Consider the following 26,251-nt stretch of genomic DNA (forward strand, 5'->3'; position numbering starts at 1 on the left):
ACAATTTTGTAGCTAGGGCAGGCTAAATGCTTGCCTGCAGAATGTTGTGTCTAATGCAGTCTATCTAAAGTGAAACGGTGAACAGTTTTTATGCGCAGAAACGAATTTTCGTACAAAACATTTGTTGCTAGTTAACCAGTCATATGGTACGCATCTCAGTAGGCTACTGACAGTAGCGCAGTACGGACTATTATTTCGTCTCTGTGTCGTGTTGTGTAATAATTTCTTGTGGGCATAAAATAGAAATGGAATCAAAAATTTTAAAAAAAGTTATCCGATGCACAAAATCATAAGCGTCATGCTGCGAAAGAAGCAGATATTAAGAAACAAACTGGGGCTCTTAATAAATGTGTTAAAATATTAAAATATTCTGATGCAGATTGTAACCAACTCAATACATCAGAAATCAGAGTTGAAGAACCGTGCACATCATCCAGTTTGCATGAAGGTACTATTGCAACTATTGAACAAGATAATTGAACATGATTTAAGTGAAAAATAGTTAGGATTTAGTCAACTACAACAAGATTTAGTTGTAATTGACCACGAAACTAACACATTGTTAGTCTCTGTGAATTTAGAAGATCCAGTTGAACGGAGAAATATTGATGAAAAATTAAGAGTTGTTTTAATTGTAATGGAGCCTGTTCAAAATAAAAATATAATATATACCAGAGATACATATGGTCGTAAATTTGGCGACACGTGTTATAATAGAAAAATGGAAAACGGGAGCTCGTGCCAAGAACATGGCTCATTTATTCCGAAACTTTAAATTCTGTTTTTTGCTTTTGTTGCAAACTTGTCGCACCTACTGAATCACCCACTGAGTCTTGTAGAAGGTTATAACGATTGGAGAAATGTAAGTACAACTTTACATAGACATGAGACTAGTTTAACTCACATGAAAAATTTCTTAAAATGGAAGGAACTTGATAAAAATTTAAAAAAACAAAACTACTATTGATTTTCAGACTCAAAGCATGTATGAAATGGAAAAGAAACATTGGACGAGTGTTTTAGAACGCTTGATTGAAATTATAAAATTCCTTGGTAGCCGAAATTTAGCTTTTCGCGGATCATTTGATAAATTATATGAAAGAAATAACGGCGATTTTTTAAAATTAGTCGAACTGTTTGGGATCTTTGATCCCGTTATGGAAAATCATGTTGAAAGGGCCCTACAACGAAACAATAGAGTACACTATTTGAATAAAGACAGTCAAAATGAAATATTGGAATCTTTAAGTAACGCAATCAGGGATACAATTTTATTATCAATTCTAAAATCTAAATATTATTCCATAATTTTAGACTGCACACCTGATGCAAGTAAAACAGAACAAATGACCATTATTATTCGCTTTGTTTCCTGTGACAATGGAATTGTAAAGATCAGGGAAAACGATTTAGGTTTTGCAGATATATCAGATTTCACAGGACGTGGTTTATGTGCAACAATAATGGAACAACTGGAAAAATGGAACATTCCCATTGAAGACATGCGAGGTCAAGGGTATGACAATGGGGCAAATATGGGCTCCAAAATTTGCTTTTGAGCAAATATCCTCTAGCTTTTTACGTGCCATGTGCCGCTCATACTCTAAATTTAATCATTAATGATGCAGCCAAAGTGAATGCAGAGTTTCTTTGCAATTATTCAAGAAATATACAATTCTTTCATTCTCTTACAAACGTTGGGCAATCCTTTCAAAGTTCGTAAAAAAAGTAACATTGAAACAGCTATCAGAAACGCGATGGGAAAGTAAAATCAATGCAATCCGCCCTCTACGATATCAGTTAGGAGAAATTTATGATGCACTTTTTGAAATTTTAAATAATGAAAATTTTAATAAAGAAACTCAGCATGAAGCACAAACATTATGTGCTAAAATAAAGGACTACAAATTTATTTTCTCTCTTATAACTTGGCATGAATTGTTTAACAGAATAAACCCTGTGAGTAAAATGCTTCAAGACAAAAATATAAACATTACACTTGCTTTAGAATCTATCGAAAACTTAAAAATATTCTTACAAGAGTATCGATCAGATACAAATTTTAAAGAAGTTCTAAAACCGGCAAAAGAACTGAGTGAAGAGGTGGATGGAGAACAAGAATTTAAAACTGGTACGGAAGTTCGACGACGAAAGAAGACACGACAATTTGACTACGAGCATCATGACGAAACGCCATAATCGCCAGAAGATAAGAGTTAGTAGAACGTTTTGAACAACCAAAAACATATTATGATAATTTCAATTTCTTGTATAGATTACTACAAATTAATAACAAAGATTTACGAAAAATTTGTGACGATTTAGAGATTCTCTTGAAGGACTGCGACAATAAAAACGTAAATGCAATAGAACTATATGACGAGTTATGTGCTTTCCGGGATATTTTTCGGAAGGATAATTTAAATATTCAAAAGCCCTTTCGATATTCTTAATTTTATTGTGTTCAATAATTTATCTTTCCCTAACTTTTCAATTGCTTTAAGAATACTATTAACCTTAACTGTTAGTGTAGCGAGCGGTGAACGTTCCTTTTCCAAGTTGAAATTGATTAAAACCTACTTAAGAACAAGTATGTCACAAAAAAGGCTTGTTAGTTTAGCGTTAATAGCTATTGAAAATGATATATGTGCGGAATTAGACGTTAAGACCATTATTTCTAATTTTGTGAATATGAAATCAAAAACCTTAAAATTTTAATTAAAAAAATTTCAAGTATATTTACGTAATTTAATTTATTTTCTGTTATTCTGTAAAGATGCCATTTTTTGAATACTTATATTAAATGTTCTAATTATTTCTGAATTCTTTTCTGAGTTTCTTTTATTTTTCTAAAAGATAGTTCTACGTATAAAAATTATTACAAGTTACTAAGAATTTAGTAACTTGTAAAATGCAAGAATTTTTTAAACTTTAGTTCAAATAAATTTTAACTTTAATTAAAATTCATTTTGATTTTGTTAGCGATTCGGGTCGGTGAGAAGGCTATAATCCCTGTATCATTATATTCAACGATTAAAGTGAAGTGGCTTTATCAAAATTTTAACTTTTGAGAATTTTTTGATTATACGGGTTTTTAACGATTATCCTGCCTAGTCAACACTCCCGGTTCGTTACATTTAGTGAACCAACGTGTGGCGGTTCTGTCAAAATTTATTTAAGAAATTTAAATTTTTTAAATTTTTATTATCGTAAAAGAACTTCACACACTCCCGGATCGTTACAGGGGCGCTTAGATAGAAATTGCATGCGGGCGTCAAAGACCCTAGCGCCGCTATCTTTTGGTCCCTAACACAATATTTTTAATGTCTGAAATAGTGTGGGTTCTACAGTCGATTTTCTTGAGTTTCCGGGAGAAAAAAACCTGCTTGTCCGTGCCAGAGATTGACTAACTCGGGAACCGGTAGAAAAAAGATTTAGAAAAAGTTCCTCTAGTCGGCGACTAGGCTTGAACTTAAGTCTATCTTCCGGCGGTTTAGTGCTGAGGAGTGTAAACATCACTTCCACTAAACAGGCTCTCAGGTTTTAAAATTTTGGAAGCAAAGATGGGCTGCTTAGGATATATTAGGAGGTGGAGAAGATGAAAGATCTGGGAGTGACGGTGGACAATGACTTTGAAATTTCGTAAACATTTTTCTAACATTGTGAGGATAACACAGCGGATTATGGGAATGCTGCTGAGAACACTGACGTATAGAAGTAAGGATATTTATGATTCCTTTGCACAAGGCTTTAATCAGGGTCTTATGGATTACTGTGCACATATTTGATCGTCTGGTTTCAAAATAATGATGAATTGCTGGAGAGGATTCAGAGACGAAACAATTCACTAGGTCGGTTTTGGATCTCTGGAATGTAGAATATGAGAACAGATTGAGCGAATGCAAATTATAAAGCCTACTGTATAGAAGGAAGAGGGGAAACATGACGAGACATATAACTTGGTAAAAGTTAATTACCAGATTAATATTATTATTATTATTATTACATAACACCTCCAGGCAGTCCAAAGACTCATCGATGGAGGGCACCTACTCTACAACTTTCTGTCTCCACCAACCGCAGCTACCGTCATCATCTACACCAACGCTATCTACCGCCGACCGTCACCACCACTAGTATTTTCACAATCACAAACATCCATGCCCACGGCGAGATTCGAACACACAGTCTTTTGGCTGGAGAGCGGATATGATAAACACTCGGCCAACCAGGCCGGCATGAGATTTTTCATACAATGTTTGGAGACAAGGAGGTGGACAAGAGGCCATCCCTGGGGAGCTATTAAAGAATAGTGTGAGGAAGGAGGGAGAAGTAGATTTGTTGCACGGATGGTAGTGGGTGATTGAATTCAATGTCTGAGAGTGTGGTGAGTGCAGGGATAGTGAATGCATTTAAATCAAAGTATGCGAGCTGTGCGTGTGAGAGTGAGACTTCCTGCGATGAGTCTCTTGACTACATGGAGGTCTGATAATAATAATAATAATAATAATAATAATAATAATAATAATAATAATAATAATAATAATAATAATAATAATAATAATAATAATAATAATAATAAACTTTATTACCTCTCAAATAAATGACATGGATATTATATAAATTTTAAGCAATAATACTATAAGTTCTTACATTAGATTTATTCAGATTCCGATTTATATCCTTATAATTTGCACAATTCTCATCTGAAGACCAGGTCTGAAAATAAATTGCACTCGTATATACCACATTAATTATGCAGACGATATTATAATTCTTGCAGAATCTAAAAAAAAATAAAATAAATAATAATAATAATAATATAAATAAAATTTTAAATGAAGAGTGCAAAACTTTCGGGATGAAAGTCAATCTAGGCAAAACTAAAACAATGACAATTAATAAAAATCAATCTTCGCAAAACTAAAACGATGACAATAGAAAGAGATGAGGAAAAGTTTTCAATAAACCTTGAAAATCACGTCTTAGCAGTCTCATTACTCTGAACCTCAACAAGACAGAAACAGTAAAACATACTCTTAGTAAATAAATAAATTAAACAAAATATGGGAAAATAACAGCATTTCAAAGCGTCTCAAACTAAAACTCTGTAAAACCATTATTATACCTACAGCAACGTATATAGTCGAGACTTGAACACAATGAGAAAGAAATACAGAAAATCAGAGCATTCGAAATGAAATCCTTAAGAAAAATAAATAAGACTCACTAGTCAGAACACAAAACACATGAGCAAATCAAACACGAATTAAACTCTAGAGAAGATAACATAGCTATAATTTTGAAACATCAATTAAAATGGTTTGGACACCTCCAGAGAATATCCTTTCTAAGATTAGCAAATATAGTCTTGAATGGAATCATTGGAGGAAGGCGATCAAGAGGTAGACCAAAAAGAACTTGGCTACAGTCTTTGAAGGAAAGGTCAATTATCAAGCATCAGTGAGATGACAGAAATAGCCAGTGCTATAACCAGATGGCGCCTATTTGTACATAAGGGGGACTCAATCCGTAATCTGACGGATGAGAAAGTAAAAGAAGAAGAATTTGCACAATATACGAATCATATATATACTAGCAGTGGTGGTGGTCAGCAGATGGCGTTGGTATAGATTATGCGGTTCGTTGTAGTTAAGTGGTGGAGATGGAGAATTGTAGAGTAGGTGCCCTCCCTCGATTAGTCTTTGGACTCCTTGGAGGTGTCACGCAATAATAATAATAATAATAATAATAACGATATAACAGAATAACAACAATCACAGCAATGATTTGTAATTGCAATTATAGTTCACAACTACACAAAACAGATAATATATGGTGCATTTTTTTAAGTTTGACAAAGTGTTATCATAGAGAATAATTACATATCTTCACTTCACAAAGGATGGTTTAATATGAATAAATTAAACATGTCAAAATTTCAGTTTTTGTGGAAACATCCAGTAAAAGGACATTCTTACGAAAATATACATACTACATTAGTTAGGAATATTTTTAAGTATTTTTTTTTTATTATCATACAGAGTATTTACATATATACAATTAAAACATATTATTACATTTTCTGTTCAGTACACAGTGTAGAGTACGTTAATTTCTTTCTTTCTTTCTTGCTTTTTTTTTTTTTGAATAAAATTATAATGTACATAATTTTTTCCATATCAATATCATAATTTATTATTATACACCGTATGCACATATACACAATTATGGACATTGTTATTCCAGTTTTATTACTACAAAAACTTAGTATACAAATTACTGAGTACATGCATTTTTGATAAATAATATGACGTTTTTTGACTCCATGGAGGTTCGATAATAATAACACTATTTTTTTTAACAATCAAAACATATACTATGATGTCAGATATACATGCATACATACTATTTACAATGTATACATGTGCACATGTGTATACAAGTACATATATGGACATAGATTACATGTATAATAGGGTAATGTGATTTGAATCACATCACATCTTCTTCTAACTCAGTGTTTCCCAACCTTTCTGATGTCGCGGACCCCCTGTAGCGAATGTTAATTCACCGTGGCACCCATAAAATCCAAAATGGAAATTTTTTATATTTTACATATTATAAAGATGAAGTAATAAATTACAATTTTACAACACTAAATGTGTAATTTATGACAATGCAATACTGTTATAAGTGGAGATATTCGGAAGAATATGAACATATCAATTAGGCCTAATATTATGAATTTAACACTCGTCTAATGTGTTAAATTAGATGAGTGTTAAATTTCAAAAGACAACTTTCGCATGTCAGGATCAAAACTGGATAACTTCAGACGTAGAAACTCTGTTCCTGTATTTGTTTTTCATATATACAAGATGAGAAAATGTTGTCTCGCACAGATATGTAGTAGCAAATGGCAACAGATGTCTTACAGCCCTTTTGGAAATTTCAGGGTAAACAGACTTAGCTTGGAACCAAAACTCCAGTAACGGTAACGAAGGAAACAGCATTTTGAACGTCGAATCACAGGACACCTCGATAAGTTGTTCTCTTTCGACAGAAGGAAGTTTATATTCCGAGTCTAGAAAGAGACAGAGTTTTCATCCAGTCGTTTTTTTCAGGACAAAGCGGAAAATACAGACATAGTTGAGACGCCAATGACCTCATATGTTCAATCATACTTTCAGCAACATCACTAGAAAGAGATTGTTCACTGAAATCAATGAAAATCACTCAACATGTGAAAGGAATCGTATTTTCCTTTCTCGATACGGTTGTACCACAAATTTAACTTCTTGATTGTTGCCTCTATCTTGTCTTACACAGAAAACAAGGTGACAGATGTCCCTGGAAGGCTCGAGTTAAGAGTATTCAAGATGTTAAAAATGTCCGCCAAGTAAGCAAGAGATGAGAGCGGTGTGAAATCATTTAAATAGCATGTTAACTCAAATTTGGAGTTCATGAGGAACAACCTTACTTCGTCACGAAGTTCAAACAACCGCGTCAGAACCTTACCCCAGGATTTCTGAGTGCAATAATAAGTGTTCGTGATCACTTCCAATTTCATTACAAAGTGCAGAAAATAACCTGCTGTTAAGAGGATGGGTTTAAATAAAATTGACAATTTTTACTGCCTCGTCTAGAACGGTTTTCATTTTGGAGGGCATATGGCGTGTAGCTAGTACTTCGCGGTGTGTACAACGATGTGTCAATTTCACAAGAGGTGCGATTTTCTGGATACGTGCGACCAAACCTTTATGTATTTCCCGACATTGCCTGGCCACCATCTGGCTGATACCTACACATTTTTCCCATTGAAGTTTATTTGTAGTTATGAAATCATTGACAACTTTGAAAAGGGCTTCAGCAGTTGTATGAAGAGGTAACGATTCACAGAAAAAAAAGACTTCATAAACTTTATTTTCTATAATAAATTTAGTTTAATCCTTTATCCAAGTGTAAGCAAACAAAGCTTGTGCCTAAAAATATCTTCAGGACTGAGGTAAGGTAGTACACCACCAGGCAACTCCGAGCAAAGGTGGACCAAGCTCTCATCACTCCTTGTCTCAGTATCTCCCATAATGCAAAGCACATCTTGCGGACATGTATATACTGCTATGCATTAAGTGAAGGGCCACTACCCAAACCGGTTTCAACCTTTATTGAGGTCTCGTCAGTGGGAGGCAGACCCAAACGTGGAGATACTAAGGCAGAAGCAATAGGAGAGGTCATATTTACCTACAGGAGTTGCCAACAGGTGTACTACCTTATTATTGAATTACTCTGGATTTAGAGAAATATGTTGGAAGTTTATTTTTCACTTATTTAGACTATAATAAATTTAGTTTAATCCTTTATCCAAGTGTAAGCAAACTTTGTTTGGGCCTGAAAATATCTTCAGGACTGAGGAAAGGTAGTGCAACACCAGGCAACTCCGAGCAAGTGTTGCACTACCTTACCTCAGTCCTGAAGATATTTTCAGGTGCAAACTTTGTTTGCTTACACTTGGATAAAGGATTAAACTAAATTTATTACAGTCTAACCAAGTGAAAAATAAACTTCAAAACTTTATTTTCGTGTTCATATCGCACAAAAGCTAGCAAATTAGCATTATTTGAAATATCGTGGCTTTCATCAACTACAACGCAAAATATTCACTATGACGTAACCGTTCTAGCAAAATTTCTTTCACATTTTGAGCGATATCGTTGATTCTTCTTTTCACTGTATTGTCAGATAACGATATTAGAGACACCTCGTTGACATGTTTAGAACTAAACAAGTTCTTTGTTATTGCTTTTGTCGCAGGCAAAATTAAATCTTCCCCAATTGTACGGGGTTGTCCATTTCTAGCGATCAGAAGGGCGACTTCGTAAGAGGCAAGAACAGCCTTTTCATTTTTTGTTCCACAGATAGTGTCTTTAACTAAATTCTGTGAACCACAAAGGTTGCAGTTTTTTATTTTGAAAATATTCTATTGACTTATTAACTGATTCGCCATGTTTTGTTTCAAGGTGTCGTCTCAACTTCGACGGTTTCATAGATTCCTTCGATAACACTTCGCAACAAAGAACACGCTGTGGTCTGTCTTCGCCGTCTTTATTCAGATCGGAAAATCCCATCTGCAAATAGGATGGACAATATTTGAGTGGTTTTTTGAGGGAAGGAACTTTATCTGCACTAGTATTATTTTCGACAACACTAGATCTACTCGTCTGTCTTGCGTTTCAACGATCCACACTTTAACCACCGATCCACATCTAAATAAGATCGTGAACAAATTGAAAATCGGAAGTTTCGTTGTGAACTCAATTATTTGACCAAAAGCAAAAAAACTGAATATTAAACCGAGAAAAACACACTTGTATAATATTATAAAATTTATAAAAAAAAATATTAAAAAAATCAGCTAATGCCTTTTAGTTCCCGTATAGGGAGTAGGCGAGGTCGTTTTTCAGCCCTATCTAACTTTTGGAGAAGTGGGCAGTTCAATCTCCACTGGTAGCCAATCAGAGATAGCTGGCCCAAGGCTATCACTAATTAATCGGCACGCCATCTGGTCGTCCCTAACCCTAACACAATATATTTTTTTTAATGTCAGAAAATAGTGTGGGTTCGACGGCTGATTTTCTTGAGTTTACGGGACGAAAAACCCGAGTTTCCAGGAGGAAAAACCCACTAGCCCATGCCAGAGATCGACTAGATCTGGAACCGGTCGAGAAAAGGCTTAGAAAAAGTTCCTCTAGTCGGAGACTAGATTCGAATGCCTTTCGTTGTGCGGTCAAGCGCTGTAGAGTGCAAACGCTACTTCTACTGAGCTATATAAATTATAATATTATAAATCTCAAACCCATGATATTATAAATTATAATTTATTAAATTAAATGAAATGTATAATAATTTATTAAATTAAATTAAATTTATAATAATTTATAAATTAAATTAAAATTATCATAATTTATTAAATTAAATTAAAAGTATAATAATTTCTTAAGTTAAATTAAATTTATAATAATTTATTAAATTAAATTAAATGTATAATAATTTATTAAATTAAATTAAAATTATCATAATTTATTAAATTAAATTAAATGTATAATAATTTATTAAATTAAATTAAAATTATCATAATTTATTAAATTAAATTAAATGTATAATAATTTATTAAATTAAATTAAATTTATAATAATTTATTAAATTAAATTAAATTTATAATAATTTATTAAATTAAATTAAATTTATAATACTTTATTAAATTAATTAAAATTTATAATAATTCATTAAATTAAATTAAATTAAATTAAATTACAAAGGGTTGGTTATTCACTTCTGCTTTACAAAGAGAAGAAGTAACGATACTAACATTCGTGTTAAATTTTACTTAAACCATGGGCCTTAAGAACCAGAGATACACATTGCAAATATCCCAGGTGTGAGCAACATGATAAGATAAAGTTTAATGAAAATAATCTATCCCACAGACCCTCTTTGAATTACTCGCGGACCCCCGGGGGACCTCAGGTTGGGAAACACTGTATCAACTCATCAAACGAGCTAAAGATTACAACGAAAGTAATCTTTTCAAACACAAAAGCCATCCTCCTATCTGCTGATCACGCCTAATCTTACAGTTTCCAAAGGGCGAGCTTAAAGCTCACAAACTACTCATTGCCAGGAAACTCTCTCAGCAGACAAATTGAATACGAAAGCAAATTGCTACACCATCTGACCAGTATCATTAAGCTATTGTATTGAGAGAGTTTTTGCTCCTTGTTTTCTCCGAGCGAGGAAACAAGAGCCAGAACAAACATTCGAAACAGATGTCGGGTAATTGAGACCAAATTCAACAGTAAAAAGGCTAATAAATACAAGCACCTTGGGCAAAGCTAGTGTCTTTTTATGCAGTGCGACTCGAATACTGAAGGTTATATTCTCATATGCTCTCGGTAAATTTTCGAACCTCTTTAAGCTTATTTTTATTCATTTGGCTATAAAACTTAAATTGCCTGTGTTTGTGTGTGTGTGTAAGAAAACTTGAATCTGTCCACACGGTATTTGTTTGCTTATAGGCCTCTAGTGTGTGGGAGAGAGAATATACAAAATATACCCGAGGAAAAGTACTCTTGTCCCTATCTACAAGGGTAAAGGGGATGCACAAGACTGTAAGAATTACAGAGGAATAAAGTTGATGTCCCACACAATTCATTTATTTATGCTTATGGCTACATTAAATTGGTAAGTAAAGAGTACAATCACAATTTCCAGCAACAAATGATGCAAATCTTAACATATAAAAGTTCATTACATAAAAGGCACAACCTGCTTTCTAAGTCTTTCCTTTTTTTTTTAAATAAAGCAAAAGTAACTGTCATAATCAATGTAATTATTGTCCTACTGTAACAGGTATGACATGGCTGCATGTTCTCACAACATAAATGTAGCAGTGTCCTAGGTTTAATTAGAGTGCAGTTGTGTCTTGTGTGAGAAAACGTGATCCATTAGAGGGGCCCATTTCACATTACATCATCTTCTAACATGAGGAGGAGTTCTGTTGATACCATGACGAGGACTATGAGAGTGACTACGAGAATAAGTGCTGAGACGGGACCGTGATCTTCTGTTTCCTCCATAACCACCGCCACATCAACTACAGGTCAAGGTCCAGGCTGGAAAGCCAATTTAAGGTCTCATCCGTCACTTTGTGGATGTCCTGTAGGCCACCACCGTGAAATTGGCGCCTTGAGCAGTCGTACACAATATGAGTAATCGTCTGAGCCACGGGAGAACAATCACAATAAGGGTGATCTGACAGTCCCCATTTATGTAGAAGGTAGCTACATCTACCCTGACTAGTTCTGATTCTGTTTATTGATGACCAAATCTTCCTAGGAAGATCAAAACCAGGCTGCGGAGCACAAGGATCTTCTACCAGGAAGCTGTTTGTTGGTAGATTGTTGGACCAGTGTTCTCTCCATATGTCAGATATTGATGGCCGAACAGCTGAAGTGAGTTCGTCCATGAACCAGAGAGGCTTTCTAGATTTGAGGCGTAGACTAGGTAGGTTTATGAGAGTCGGATTGATGTAGGGGAAGGAGTGGGTTGCTCACTGCTTTATTAAATTCCTTAATCGAGGCTTGTCTTCTCCATATGTGTAGTGGAGCAATGTTAGATAAAACAGGCAGCGGAGAGAGGTGTGCTTCTCACTGTCCCACTAATTGTGCGCATGGTAGAGTTTAGCTGGGTGTCTATGATGTTAGTGTGTGTGTAATTCTTTCCTACACAGGGGCACAATATTCTGCTGCAGAGAATGCGAGGGCTAGTGCAGACGACCTTAGGACTTCTGCACCACAACCCCAGGTTGTTCCAGCAAGCCTTGAAATGATATTATTTCTGGTTTTAATTTTATTGGAGAGGTTGATTATGTGCCTTTTATAGGGTAGGCTTCTGTCCAGGCTCACCCCAAGGTATTTTGGGTGAGGCTCGTGTTCTACCATTTTTTCCACAGAAAGATAGGTTGAGTTGTCGATTCGCCTTTGCATTGTACAGGTGGAATACTGAGGACACTATTTTCGTTGGATTTGGCTTCAAGTACCACTGATTAAAGTACTCTTTCAGAGTGTTCAGGTCTGTATTCAAGGTTGATTCTAGGTTGGTAAAGGAGGTGGATTGATGTAAGATCGCTAAGTCATCGGCATACATATACTTGCTTCATCTGGTATGAGGTAGATCATACACATAGGTTAAAAAGTATAAAGGTTCATTGATGGTCGAGATCCATCTTTCCAGACTGTTTTTATCCAGGGTTGATATGAGCTCCTTAGCAATAGTTGGATCTTCAGATTCCTCATATTTGGCTAGGAGTTCCTCACTTTCTCTACTCCAACATGGGACATATTGTTTTCTGTAGCCTCTAGGGATAGAGGCTTTTGCTGCAGATTTGAGTAGTTTAACAAATCTAGGACAGCAATTAGGAGTGGGTGGAATTGCTCTAATGGTTTGCTCGATTTGTTTCTGAAATGCAGTCCAGTTGGACCTGCGGAGATTCCATCTAAAGATCTGTGTTCCGCTGATGACTGGGATTGATGTTCCTATCTCTATTAATGTATGACGATGTTGACTATTAGGGAATCTGTTAAGGATGGTTCTAGTTGATGGTAGAGGGTGGTCTTCGGAGTGTTTAGTGACTATGCACAGATCTGGGGTGTAGGTTCTGTTCCATCTGGCTGAGTAAAGAGTGCCGTCTTGCTTGGCATGATAATTCAAATACAAGTTATATGTATCCACCCAGTTAGCTAGATTATTACCATCCCGGTTGTTAGAGGAATAGCCCAACATGGTGTGATGGGAATTGAAGTCACCAACATAGATAGCAGGGTGAGGAGGAGGTCGGTCCATGTGATCAGGCCAGGATTGCGATGGAGGTTTATAGACATTGTATATGGTGATATTTTGAACTTTAATACCTATGGAGTATTCTGTATCAGAAACACTTTGGGTTATATCCTTGAGACCAGGCGGGATATAGGTTGCTAGGCCATGCTTGAGGTAGCAGTTATAAGACATGAGAATGAGTCCTGGGATCTTTAGTCTATTGAGGGCTGTGTCAGGCACATGGGTTTCCTGGAGAGCCAAGACGTAAATTGCTTTATCTTTGGCTATTTTGTCGATGACTTCAGCTTTGGATTTAGATATCCCTTCTATGTTTAGGGAACATATCTTGAGGTAGTGTTGATTAGGGGACTGTAACATATTATTCGAAGCTTGCCCTCCACCTAAACAAGCGACGCGATCCTTGTTATTCCGGGCGACGATCGAGCCAGCATGGAACTTTTTATGGTTTGTATTCATCATAATTGTGAGTAGTCCAGGAGGCTTGGAAACCTTTGGACGCCTTGTTTGAGACATTAGCTTCGTGTTGCCTGTGATTCATCTCTGGGGCTACTTTTGTCTGAAGCACCAACAATGTGCCATAAGGCAACACTACTGGCGGGGGGGGCACGAGAAGACTATCTCAATCCCCCCCTCCCACAATGAAAATCCTAGACAGGGTTCTTGATGGAAGACTTAGGAAGGAGGTGGAGATTGCAAAGAAACAATTTGACTTCATCCCTGGTCGATCGGCCACAGATGCTATCTTTGGGGTACAACAGATTATGGAAACGTTTCGAGAGAAGCAACGGGAGCTACATCTGGTATTTATTGATCTGGAGAAAGTGTATGAAAGAGTGTCAAGGCAAGGTCTGGAGGTGTCTGAGGGAGAAGAAGGTACCAGAGAAATATGTCAGGTTGGTGCAGGAGATGTACAGAAATGTGAAGACAAGTGTTCAAACCTGCCTGAGAGTGACAGAAAGTTTTCCAGTGACAGTTGGCTTGCATCAAGGGTCTGCATTAAGTCCGTTCCTGTTTAATATTGTGATGGAGGTGGTGGCGGGGGAAGTGAGAGAACTATGTTGTATGCGGATGACATCGTGCTGTGTACAGAATCAAGAGACGAAGAGGCAACCAAACTGGAAAGTTGGAGGAAAGTACTAGAAGAGAGAGAGAGGTATGAGACTGAGCAGAAGTAAGACCGAGTATATGTGTGTTGCAAAGTGGATGGCAGCCAGGAGACAGATCTGGAGCTGGAAGGAAATGTCATCAGGAAGGTCAGTGACTTTAGATACTTAGGTTCAACAATGAAAGAGGATGGTGAGGCTGAGAAGGAAGTGGGATGCAGGATGGAGGAACTGGAGAGAGATGTCCGGAGTGCTATGTGATAAGAGGGTGCCGATCAATCTAAAAGGCAAAATTTACAGGACAGTAGTGAGACCAACTATGACGTATGCTTTGGAAACTGTGGCCCTGAGGAAAAATAACATCAGCAGGATGGAGGTAGTGGAGATGAGAATGATTAGGTGGATGAGCGGTGTGACCAGGATCATCTGAGAAATGATTATGAAAGGGGAACGGTGAAAGTTGCAAACTTAGGAGCAAAGATACAGGAGGCAAGGTTGAGATGATTCGGTTATGTGATGAGGAGGGAGGAGGAATATGTGGGAAGAAAGGTCATGCAGACGGATGTGCAGGAGAAGAGGAAGCACGGACGGCCAAAGAAGAGATGGAGGGAGATGGTGGAGGAGGACTTGAGGATGAAGAACTTGTGACTACAGCCCAAGACAGGAAGTTGTGGAGGAGACTCATCACAAACAGCGACCCTACTTAAGTGGAAAAAGTTGCAGAGGAAGAAGAAAAGTGCGGGAGAGAGAGAGAGAGAGAAATCTAATCTTGATTGAAAATGGTATATCGGCAACGCTTTAGAGATGAAATTGTGCGCGTGTGGTCTGTGTAGATATTGAAACAAACAAACAATTTATTATTAATATTATTTAATTTTACTTTTTTAAATTTTAATTTTTAATTTAAAACAAGGAAATAAATAAACAAACAAATAAATAAATAAATAAATAAATATATATATATATATATAGAAAGTTTTTTACCTTAGGTATAATATATGTTTAAGATGCCAAGCTATTTTAAACCTGGTTTTACTCTATTTCCCAAGTAAGCAAACAGACAAATAAGTCAAGTTTGTGTGCCTGCATGTATTGCAAGTCTAGGTGACCCGTACAGTAGTACAAGTCTAGGCAACTCCTGGTAAACGTGAAATAAGCTCTGATCACTATTCTTAATATTTACCCTTAATACAAAGCTAAAAACTCTGTATTACTTAACCTTGGTATTTCTAAGCCTGGCTCCCACTGATGAGACCTCAATAAAGGTCGAAACTGGTCTGGGTAGTGGCCCCCTTGCCTTTAATTCATAGCATCGTACATCTCCGCAAGGAGATGGGCTTTGCATTAAGGGTAAATATTAGGAATAGTGATCAGAGCTTATTCCACGTTTACCACGAGTTGCCTAGACTTGTACTAGTTTACGGGTCACCTAGACTTGCAATACATGCAGGCGCAAACTTGACTGGTTTGTCTGTTTGCTTACCTGGGAAATGGAGTAAAACCAGGTTTAAAATAGCTTGGCATCTTTAACATATATTATACCCAAGGTAAAAAAACTTTCTACATCTATCTCTCATCCTGAGATTTTTATTTAATAAGGTCAAAGCACCTTATAGTAACTTATTTTGGTAAAATACTTATAAGCTCTGTATTACTTAAACTTGGTATTTCTAAGCCTGACTCCCACTGATGAGACCTCAATAAAGGTCGAAACCGGTCTGGGTGGTGGTCCCTTGCCTTTAATGCACAGCATCATGCATCTCCTCAAGGAGATGGGCTTTGCATTAAGGGTAAATATTAAGAATAGTGATCAGAGCTTATTCCGCGTTTACCACGAGTTGCCTAGACTTGTACTAGTTTACGGGTCACCTAGACTTGCAATACATGCAGGCGCAAACTTGACTTATTTGTCTGTTTGCTTACTTGGGAAATGGAGTAAAACCAGGTTTAAAATAGCTTGGCATCTTGCAAGCTATTTTGAATATTATTTTAAATATATATATATATATATATATATATATATATATATATATATGGGAATAAATTTTTAACTTAATAAGGTCAAAGCACCTTATAGTAACTTGTTTTGGTAAAATACTTATAAGCTCTGTATTTACAATGAGTTGCACAGGTGTTGTACCATCTTTAGACTTGAACTTTGTTTGAAAATACTAAGAATAGTGATCAGAGCTTTACCCACCTTTACAATGAGTTGCACAGGTGTTGTACCATCTTTAGACTTGAACTTTGTTTCAGGCGCAAACTTAATTGTTTGCACACTTGGGATTAGGAGCTAAAATAACCAAGCATATAAAATTGCTTGGTTATCCTAATATATATATATATATATATATATATATATAATAAAACGTAAAAAATGCAGCATGTAATCATATTAACTACCTTGTGTAACTGTGAACTATATTTGCAAACAAACGATTACTGTAATTGTTATTATTCTGTCATATGAATTTCACATTATGCAAATTATAGAGATATTAAGAGTGAAAAGTGTAAAGTAAGAAATTATAGCACTGTTGCCTAAATGTTATAAAATATATGTCATTCTCTGAGAAGCAATGAAAAGTGAAAGTAAAGTGATGTACCGAATTGTACGCATGGTTAGTAGAGAATTGTAAAGTTTTAAAATTGTAAAGTTTTATTGTTCATTGTTGCTGTCGGTTTTTTTTTTTCATTTTAATTATTATTGTGAAAAATGAAATGAATGCATACAGGAGCATTCAAAAATAAGGAAGATGTAGACACCAAACACATCTTAATACTGACAGAGGTATCTACAACAAACCAAGAGGCAACCATCTACCAAATGCCAAACTTTCAACAACACAAACACTGCAGACAAACTAAACGAGGCGGTGGTATAATAATATTTACCAAACATAAATTAGAACTAATAGAAATAAACTATAAATTAGAATTTTCAGAAAACATATGCATCGAAGTTAAATCATCCAACAAGAGAACTCCTTGATATTAAACGCAACATACAGATCACCCAATTTAAGCACTACAAAATTTATAGCTGAATTAAACAGATGGCTTTCAGCCACGGAAGAAGGCGCCTCAGAATACTTGATAATAATAGATGACATGAATATAAACATTAGGAACATAAATAACAACACAGCACATCTAGACCTCTTATCAGCATATAACATAACTCCAACCATAAAGTCGTATATACGAGAAGAGATAGTCGAAAATACAATCACCTAATCCTGTATTGACCACATAAATATACAGGCCCTTCCAAAACAGCTATATAGCAGCCGTCATAACTGGCAGACCATTATGTCACTGCATTACAGTTATACACTGAACCAGAACCCTTAAAACTCACTGAGACTACAAAACAGTATAATAGCATCCTAAACGAAACTATAGTAAACGACGAAATCAGAAAAACAGACCGGATGCAGATAGCATCTTTAGACTCTGCTGACGCAGTATGTAATAATCTTAAACTTACATTTAATAAAATACGTGGGCTGTTCAATAAGTAATGACTAATTTTACTCTGGCGAAACCACTCATCACAATATTAATTTCTGTGGAATAAAGAAATGTTGCTGTATGTATTAACAAAAGAGGTTGATAGATGGCGTATATGGGCTGATGTGCCAGAGTGTCACGTGACTAAACGCAAGTGCTCATCTGCGCGCCTACGAGGTGCGACCAGTCTTGGAAATGGAAGCGTACTTGGAACAGCGTAATGCGATTAAATTTTGTGTGCGTTTGCAAAAAAAAAATCGGCATCGGACACTTTTAACATGATACGCGAAGCGTTCCACGATGAAGCAATGTCGAGGGCAAGTATTTTTCGCTGGCATAAAACTTTTAAGGAAGGAAGCAAAATGTGGAAGATCTTGAACGTGAGGGAAGACCTTCAACGTCCATCACAGAGACAATGATCAACATAGCAGCGATTATCATCAAGCACGTCAAAAGGAAGCGTCCATTGATGAAGAACGGCTTCTTATTGCACCACGATAATGCAAGGCCACATATTGCTGGTTGTCTAGTGGACGTTTTGCAGAAGAACAACACAGATATTCTACCACGCCTTCCCTACAGTCGATCTCGCACAGTGCGATTTCTGGCTGTTTCCTCAGCTCAAGAAACCACTAAGAAGCCGCCATTTCGAAAGCAACAAAGCATGTGTAAAAGCTGCGGAGGCGGTTTTGAAAGAACTCTCAAAAAACGGACTCTCATATGTGTTTAAGAAGTGGACGCAATGTTGGGACAAATGCATCGCGTCTCACAGTAGTTACTTCGAAAAAGACCAATGTAAATGATGACGATTAAAGGTTTTCTGTTTTCTGTATAAATATAGTCTTATTACTTATTGAACAGCCTGCGTATATAACAAAGCATTAACAAAACTAAAAATACTCTCCCAAACTAGACAGAATCCATGCATAACAGACAACATATTAATAGACATACAAAGAAAAGATGCTGTATGGTAACAACTTAAGAAATCACCTAACAATACCGTTTTACAAGCTGAATACAAAAGAAAACAGAAAACAGAAAAAGAAATCTCTTAACAACACAGATTAGAACGTCAAAAAGCAATTATTTTAGATTATTTTTTTCTAAAATTAATCTAAAATAATAAATTAACAACAGCTCAGAACGACATAAAGGAAATCTGGTGCCTTATCAGTGAAATGCTGGACAATACACACAAAACCACTGCCTCAGAAACAATAAAACACAACTTTGTTTGCGAGCCCAAATCCCTCAAACAGTTGGCAAACAACTTTAATCAGCACTTCATGAACTCTGTCCAAAAACTACAGGAAAGGACCTTATCAATGAAATGCTGGACAATACACACAAAACCACCGCCTCAGAAACAATAAAACACAACTTTGTTTGAGAGCCCAAATCCCTCAAACAGTTGGCAAACAACTTTAATCAGCACTTCGTGAACTCGTCCAAAAACTACAGGAAACATTCTCTCCTCACACAAAGAAACATTCTCCCCTAGTTCCACCAGCAACCCAGTCAATGTGATTCCCCACAGTAACAAAAGAAGAACTGTTATTTGTAATTCAACAAATTAACCCTAGCAAAGGACCAGGAATAGACGAAAAAAAAAAAAAAAAACCTCACTCAACCTATGTCCAGTTATACTAAAAGTGTTAAATAAAATCTTCGAAACAGGGCACATACCTGAAACTCTAAAGACTGCATCAATCACTCCCATACATGAACATGGAAAAATAAACATTTTATGTAATTACAGACCCATCACCACATTGTCTGTAAGCAACCAACGCATGGAGCACATTGTGTATTGCAAAGCCTCCACATACATTGAAAAATTCCAAATTATCCCCAAAACACAATGTGGCTTTCAAAAAAATAAAGGAACAGCAACACTCCTGGAAGATTTCACAGACCTAATAAACGCTGCATTAGATAAAAACAGAATAGTATAAGTCGTTTTCATTCACCTAACAAAAGCGTTTGACACACTACCCACACAAAACCTTGCAGAACAAACTAACACATATCGGAATTGGAGGTCGCCTACTCCAGTGGTTCAAAGCATACATGAAAAACAGAAAGTACATTACACGTATAGGATCAGCGCACAGCAAAGAGGTACCGGTTCTATTTCCCATTCTGTTTAACATATACATACACACTACATAAGCCATCTTCCCCTAAAAAGTAAAATCTTCAATGTACGCAGACGACACAGTCACAGTATCTATTCCCAACAACGCAAATATCGCTTACACAAATATGCAACACGACATCAATCAAATCACTAACTGGCTAACCGAAAACTGCATTTATATAAACCCTGAAAAAAACAAAGCTAGTGATATTCAAAAAACCCCAAACACTATCCATAGAAACTAAATATCTCACTATCCGACATCCATCATCCTATACATAAAGCGCTGATCCTAAAACCACAACCATCACACAGGTGAAAACAACACGCTATCTTGGACTTCACTTCGATGCTGATCAAAGTTGGAATAGCCATACAAATTACCTACACAACAAACAACAAACTCAGGATAATAGCAAGCAAACAGTATCGATTAAAAGACATTGCTCCGACACACATAAAAATACTAATCTATAAAGCATTATGTGAAAACATTTTAAGATACGCAATTACATCATATGCATTCTGCGCAGACTACAAACTCAACAAATTACAATGGTTGCAGAATAAAATGGTAAAATTGATATTCTGGGAACAAAGAGAGCAACCCACACGTATACGGGCAGCAAGGACACAACACGAAATATTTAAGGTGAAATATTTATGCCACTACACAGCATGTTAAAACATTACTTCAGTCCAACTTACAAAGTAACCAGAACAACACATCAGATAACAAGACCACAGTCAGCAAACTACATAACATATAAGTATAATTACTTCGGCAAAGCCACCCGAAACTTCTACATACCTGACATGATAAACAAACTCCCGTTCGACGACAGAAACCTAGGGACCTACAAAAAGCTGAAACAAGCACTATATAAATATTATAGCGAGAATGAAAATTAGAGGCATTACTCTCTCTCTCTCTCTCTCTCTCTCTCTCTCTCTCTCACACACACACACACACACACACCATCTCTCAAACAATATATACGCGGGGAGGGTCTGAAAAGTTCTCGGTCTCGACCATAGATGACAACACTATCGCAAGATTTTTTTTTTCCAAGTTGGTATATCTGTTATAAGCATCCATGTGAAATTGCAAGTCATTCTATCAAGTAATTTGTTTTATACAGCTATCTGAAGCAAAAGTGTTGCCCGTATTCCTTGAAATGGATAAAATTGAGTATCATGCGGTTATAAAATTGCTTGTAAAAGAAGGTTTAATGGCAAAAGAAATTCATTCGAAGTTCATAAAAGTTTATGCGCACTCTTATCCTTCGTTTTCGACAATTAAGAAATGGGGCAAGATGTTCCACGTGAAGGACGTCCAAAAAGTGTAACAATCAATGGTGGCCGGTGAAAATTTTAAGTGGGGGTACTGCATATACAAAAAAAAAAAAAAAAAAAAAAAAAAAAAAAAAAAAAAAAAAAACACTTTTTATTTTAATCAGTAACCAATTTATTAATAAATAAATTTACATAATAAACAATTGCTTTATTAAAAATATTTCACCCTCACCACGAACAAACACCAATAATAAAAGTTTCTTATCTCACAAAAATAACACGCCTAAGAATACGATACACTGCCCAAAAGAGCAGTGTCAGAATCACTTGTAATGTGCAATGACAAGTGTAAACGAATATCGGCGAGTCTAGCTTTTGGCGTGATAATTCTCACACTGCATTAGATCGCAGTGCATTTGTTCCGTGCAATGATAATTGAAAAAATATAATTCTTTTCATATTTTTAACAGCGACACTCGACATAATTCGGCCTTGTATCTATAATAAATAAATAATTATATGTTATTTTAACAAAATAAAATAAGATTTACAAAAAATAGTTCACCTTCACCACGAACACGCATCAATGATAAAAGTTTCGTATCTCACAGAAATAACGCGCGCAAGCATACGATACACTCCCCAAATGGGCAGTGTCGGAATCACTTGTAATGTGCAATGAGAAGCGCAAACGAATATCTGCAATTGGCCGAATGTGATAATTCCGACGTTACATTAAATCGCAGTGCGCTTGTTTCGTAATCTAAAGCGTTAATCAAACAATTCTAATTATTAACTATTCAATCAATGTCAAAACATAAGCTGTAACCTTTAACATGTTGTATTGCATTTATATAATGTTGTAAGGCATAGTTATTATTTATAAACAGAAACAAAATTTTTTTTTTTTCATTTTTTCTTTGGGGGTACTGCAGTCGCAGTGCTTATGTACGAGCCCGCCACTGGTAACAACATCAGAAATATTAATCAAGTGCACGATATGGTATTGGATGACCGGCGAGTCAAAGTGCGTGAAATTCCTGAGACTATAGGCAAATCAAAAACGCCCTCGCATGAAAATCTCTGAAAAGTGCTTGGAGCGTTTAACAAGAATAAAACTGATTATTGTGTGGATTTATTACTATGGATGAGGCTTAGATTCACCATTACACACCAGAATCCAAACAGCAGTCAAAACAGTGGAGAGAAGTCGGTTGTTCAGCGCCAAAGAAGACAGAGAGTCGGTTCCATCAGCAGGAAAAGTCATGGCATTAGTGTTTTGGGATACTAAAAGCATTTTGTTTATTAATTATCTTGAAAAGAGTAAAACAATAACCGGAGAATATTATTCCGAACTTTTAACCAGACTAGACGAAAAAATTCGTGAGAAAAGACCTGATTTGCAAAAGAAAAAAATCATCTTTGATCAGGACAATGCACCTGACCACAATGGTGTTTTGGCAATGGGAACATTAAGGGATTTGCACTATGAATTGTTGGAACATTTTTTTTTTTTTTAAAAATCAATCTTTTATTGAGTGAAAATAACTCATACACCAAAATATAAATAAATAAATAAATAAATTATTTAAATAAAATGGGAATATATCAGGTATTGTATATTGTAATAATTCCTTTATTGTTTGCTATTGACAAAAGCCCAAAAACGTCGTTTGTGGCTCTCTTGCACACAATTTTGAATGTGTATATTATGACTAAATGATTAATACCGGCATTATTTATAATGCCGGCTATTATGAATAATGACAAACAAAATCGGGCACTGTAATAAATTTCACATTGTTTAGCATAATTTATCACATTGATCAATATTAATACTGCTATCATCTGGTCGTGCAAAGTGACAATAATGATACCTTTTTGGCAATATTAGTAGCGGTAGTGGTTGGGAGAGGAGAGATTCTTCGGATTTCTTTTTTCTTTTTCTTTTTTTCTTTTTTTAGAAGGGAACTTTGCCCGGGTCACTCAAATTTGTACAAAATCAGCGTATAGAAAAAGTGAAAGAGTCAAAAACCAAAGTGACTTTGTCCATAACATATAAACATCATATACAGATACTGTAATAAGCATATGGCAATTTGATTAAATATTACGCTCACACTGAAGAAATATTTCAGATATTGCAAGCTGCCCATATCGCTATTGGCCATGGCAGCAGAAAACAGCAGAATTAAGTACAAAATATAAAAATATTACAAGGGAGATGATCGTTATTTAGGTTAGAAGATTTTTTTTTTTTTTTTGAAAATCAAATTGCCCAAAGGGAATGTAGCTTTATTCATAATGCCTGATCAATTTAATAAATTAATCAATATTTATCAGGCTGCGCGGCCGATTAGTCATTATTTCTAATGGCCAGGAATTATGAATAATGACCTATTAGTCACTTGGCCCATAACACACACACACACACACACACACACATATATATATATATATATATATACATACAGTAATACCCTAAAGCCTATCAAGAGAGAGAGAAAATTTCGGATTTAATGGAATATACAGAACTTTGATTATTAATATAGAAAATCGTATATAGTTCTAAATTTCATTCGCTTTTTCGTGTATATTAAAGCAATATACTACTTTATACTGATAAACATATGCGTAAATATCTCTTCTTCGCAACTTGAGGAGCTAGCTAGTATATTTCCAGCGGACATGGAAACTTTTCCAGAAAGATGTAAGATGAGAGGAGGATAGGGGGATGGGGGCGTTCAATTATTTACACGCCTTTTCCGTTTCTTCAACTGGGGAGAACATAACAGATAACCTACTTTCGGAACAGTATCAGGTTGCAAGATTTGACCAAAGAGGGATGCTCTAGAAATGCGTGAAATAACGAAAACGGTGACGTTAATGCGAATTACGAGATAGCTGTTTATTGGAACTAATGCATTCTTTCCCTACCTCACATTTTCTTTATCTTCCCTTTATCTCAGCGTTTTTTTTTTCTCTCCTCAGTTTGAAGCAGTCCAGAAACTAACATAAAAATAAAATAGGGACAAAAAAACTCACACCAAAGGTATGCCTCAATTTAATAATAATAATTTCTGTATCAAAAATAAATAAATGAAATAAATAAAATAAATAAACAAAATGAGTTATGATATTTATTGGTGTAAGGTAAAATTGAAGTCAAAGGTAGCAAAATTAATTAAAATATAGTTAAACGAGTAAAAGTAATTAACATATGGATACAACTAGTCATTAAGGTTTATTTCACGGATACAAAAAAATGCCAATCAGTCTCGAAGATATTTTTATTAAAACATTAACAATCATACAGCGATTTTTGAACAACTTATTTTTGCGAAGGCAAAAATAAGTTAAAAATAGATGTTAAAGAATCTATCAGTTGAACCTATCTTATCTTCTTAGAGCTGACAAAATATTTATTTATTTATTATTTTATAGATTTATATTTCTGTGAATATATATTCCTATTCTTAAAGATTTTTCTCTCTCTTTATGTAAAAGTCGACAAGGAATAGAAAACTGGGATAGAAAATTAAGTTTTTACTCCTTAGGAAACGTATATTTCCGCATATGTAACAAGCTTATTGCAAAATGCGTCTGTCAGTATACAGTATAATTTATTCTATTCTGACAGTTGTACGACTTAAGGTTATAATTTAAGTTACTATATCATGTCAACATGGTAGGAAGTCACATTTTAATTTTTGCCTTTCAAATGTGGTGGGAGAACTCGAAAAATATAACCAAATATGATCAATGACTCAAGCAAAAAAAAAAAAAAAAAAATTACAGCAACACCACGCAGTTATTCAGTATATAATAATAATAATAATAATAATAATAATAATAATAATAATAATAATAATAATAATAATAATAATAATAATAATAATAATAATAATAATAATAATAATAATAATAATAATAATAATAATAATAATAATAATTTATTTGCTTATTTATTGATTATTACTTCCATTGGAGTCAACGGAAAGCTACAACCTTGGTTCAGGAATTACCTGTCAAACAGAATTCAGGTAACCAAAATAGGTGCCAAGCATAGTACAGGTATTCAAACCCAACAAGCAGTCCCTCAAGGTGCGATACTATCCCCTGCCATTTTTAATATATAGATAAACGATATTCCGAACCACATACAGAATTAAATATATCAGCTAACTTCTACACAATAAACAATACTAAAACCTAAATGTTGGTTATTAAAAACCCAAGGGTCTCATATCTGGTACCAATTACACTACTCACGCATATCGTTGTATTAAAGATTCTAACAATTGCTATTGTTCTGAACTACATCCATAACACATCTTAAATACATGGGCCATTATATCGACTGTCACTTTAAATGGACAAAAAAACATTGAATACCTTAAAAAATCCGTATTATTGCAGCTGAATTGTCCCAAATAAAGGACATGATACCAATCAACACTAAAAAAAATATCTACCATAGCGTCTGTGAAACAATACTAAGATACTGCATAACAGTGTATGCGAACCCAGCAAACAGTCACATATCCAAATTACAATCGCTGCACAAAAGAATAATTTTCATGGTGCTTTAGAGAGTTAGCACACACACGAATCACTGACCAACTCTTTAATGGCGTCACATAAAATGTTAAGCATATCAAACTTGAGACATTATGTAATCATTTTAAATAACTACTTCAATAATAATTACCGTAAACATAGACACACTGCATAACGAGGCCTACCACTACTCTCTACACTACCAGGCGCTTCAACAATAGATACGGAGAAACTGTAA

At 35.2% G+C, this 26,251-nt stretch overlaps 1 protein-coding gene across 1 annotated transcript in view; it reads left to right on the forward strand.

Moving 5' to 3' along the window:
- Positions 1-730: 730 nt before the first annotated feature.
- LOC150108390 (uncharacterized) overlaps positions 731-26,251 on the forward strand; it is a 192,679-nt gene continuing 167,158 nt past the window's right edge. The window contains exon 1 of the mRNA XM_090415798.1: positions 731-862. The gene's annotated coding sequence lies outside the window, so the exon portion shown is untranslated. The remainder of the gene's footprint in view (positions 863-26,251) is intronic.

Source organism: Typopeltis vanoorti, chromosome 3 (assembly GCF_054136105.1).
Source record: "Typopeltis vanoorti isolate ZY-2024b chromosome 3, IOZ_Tvanoo_1.0, whole genome shotgun sequence".
In the NCBI taxonomy this organism is placed as follows: domain Eukaryota; kingdom Metazoa; phylum Arthropoda; class Arachnida; order Uropygi; family Thelyphonidae; genus Typopeltis; species Typopeltis vanoorti.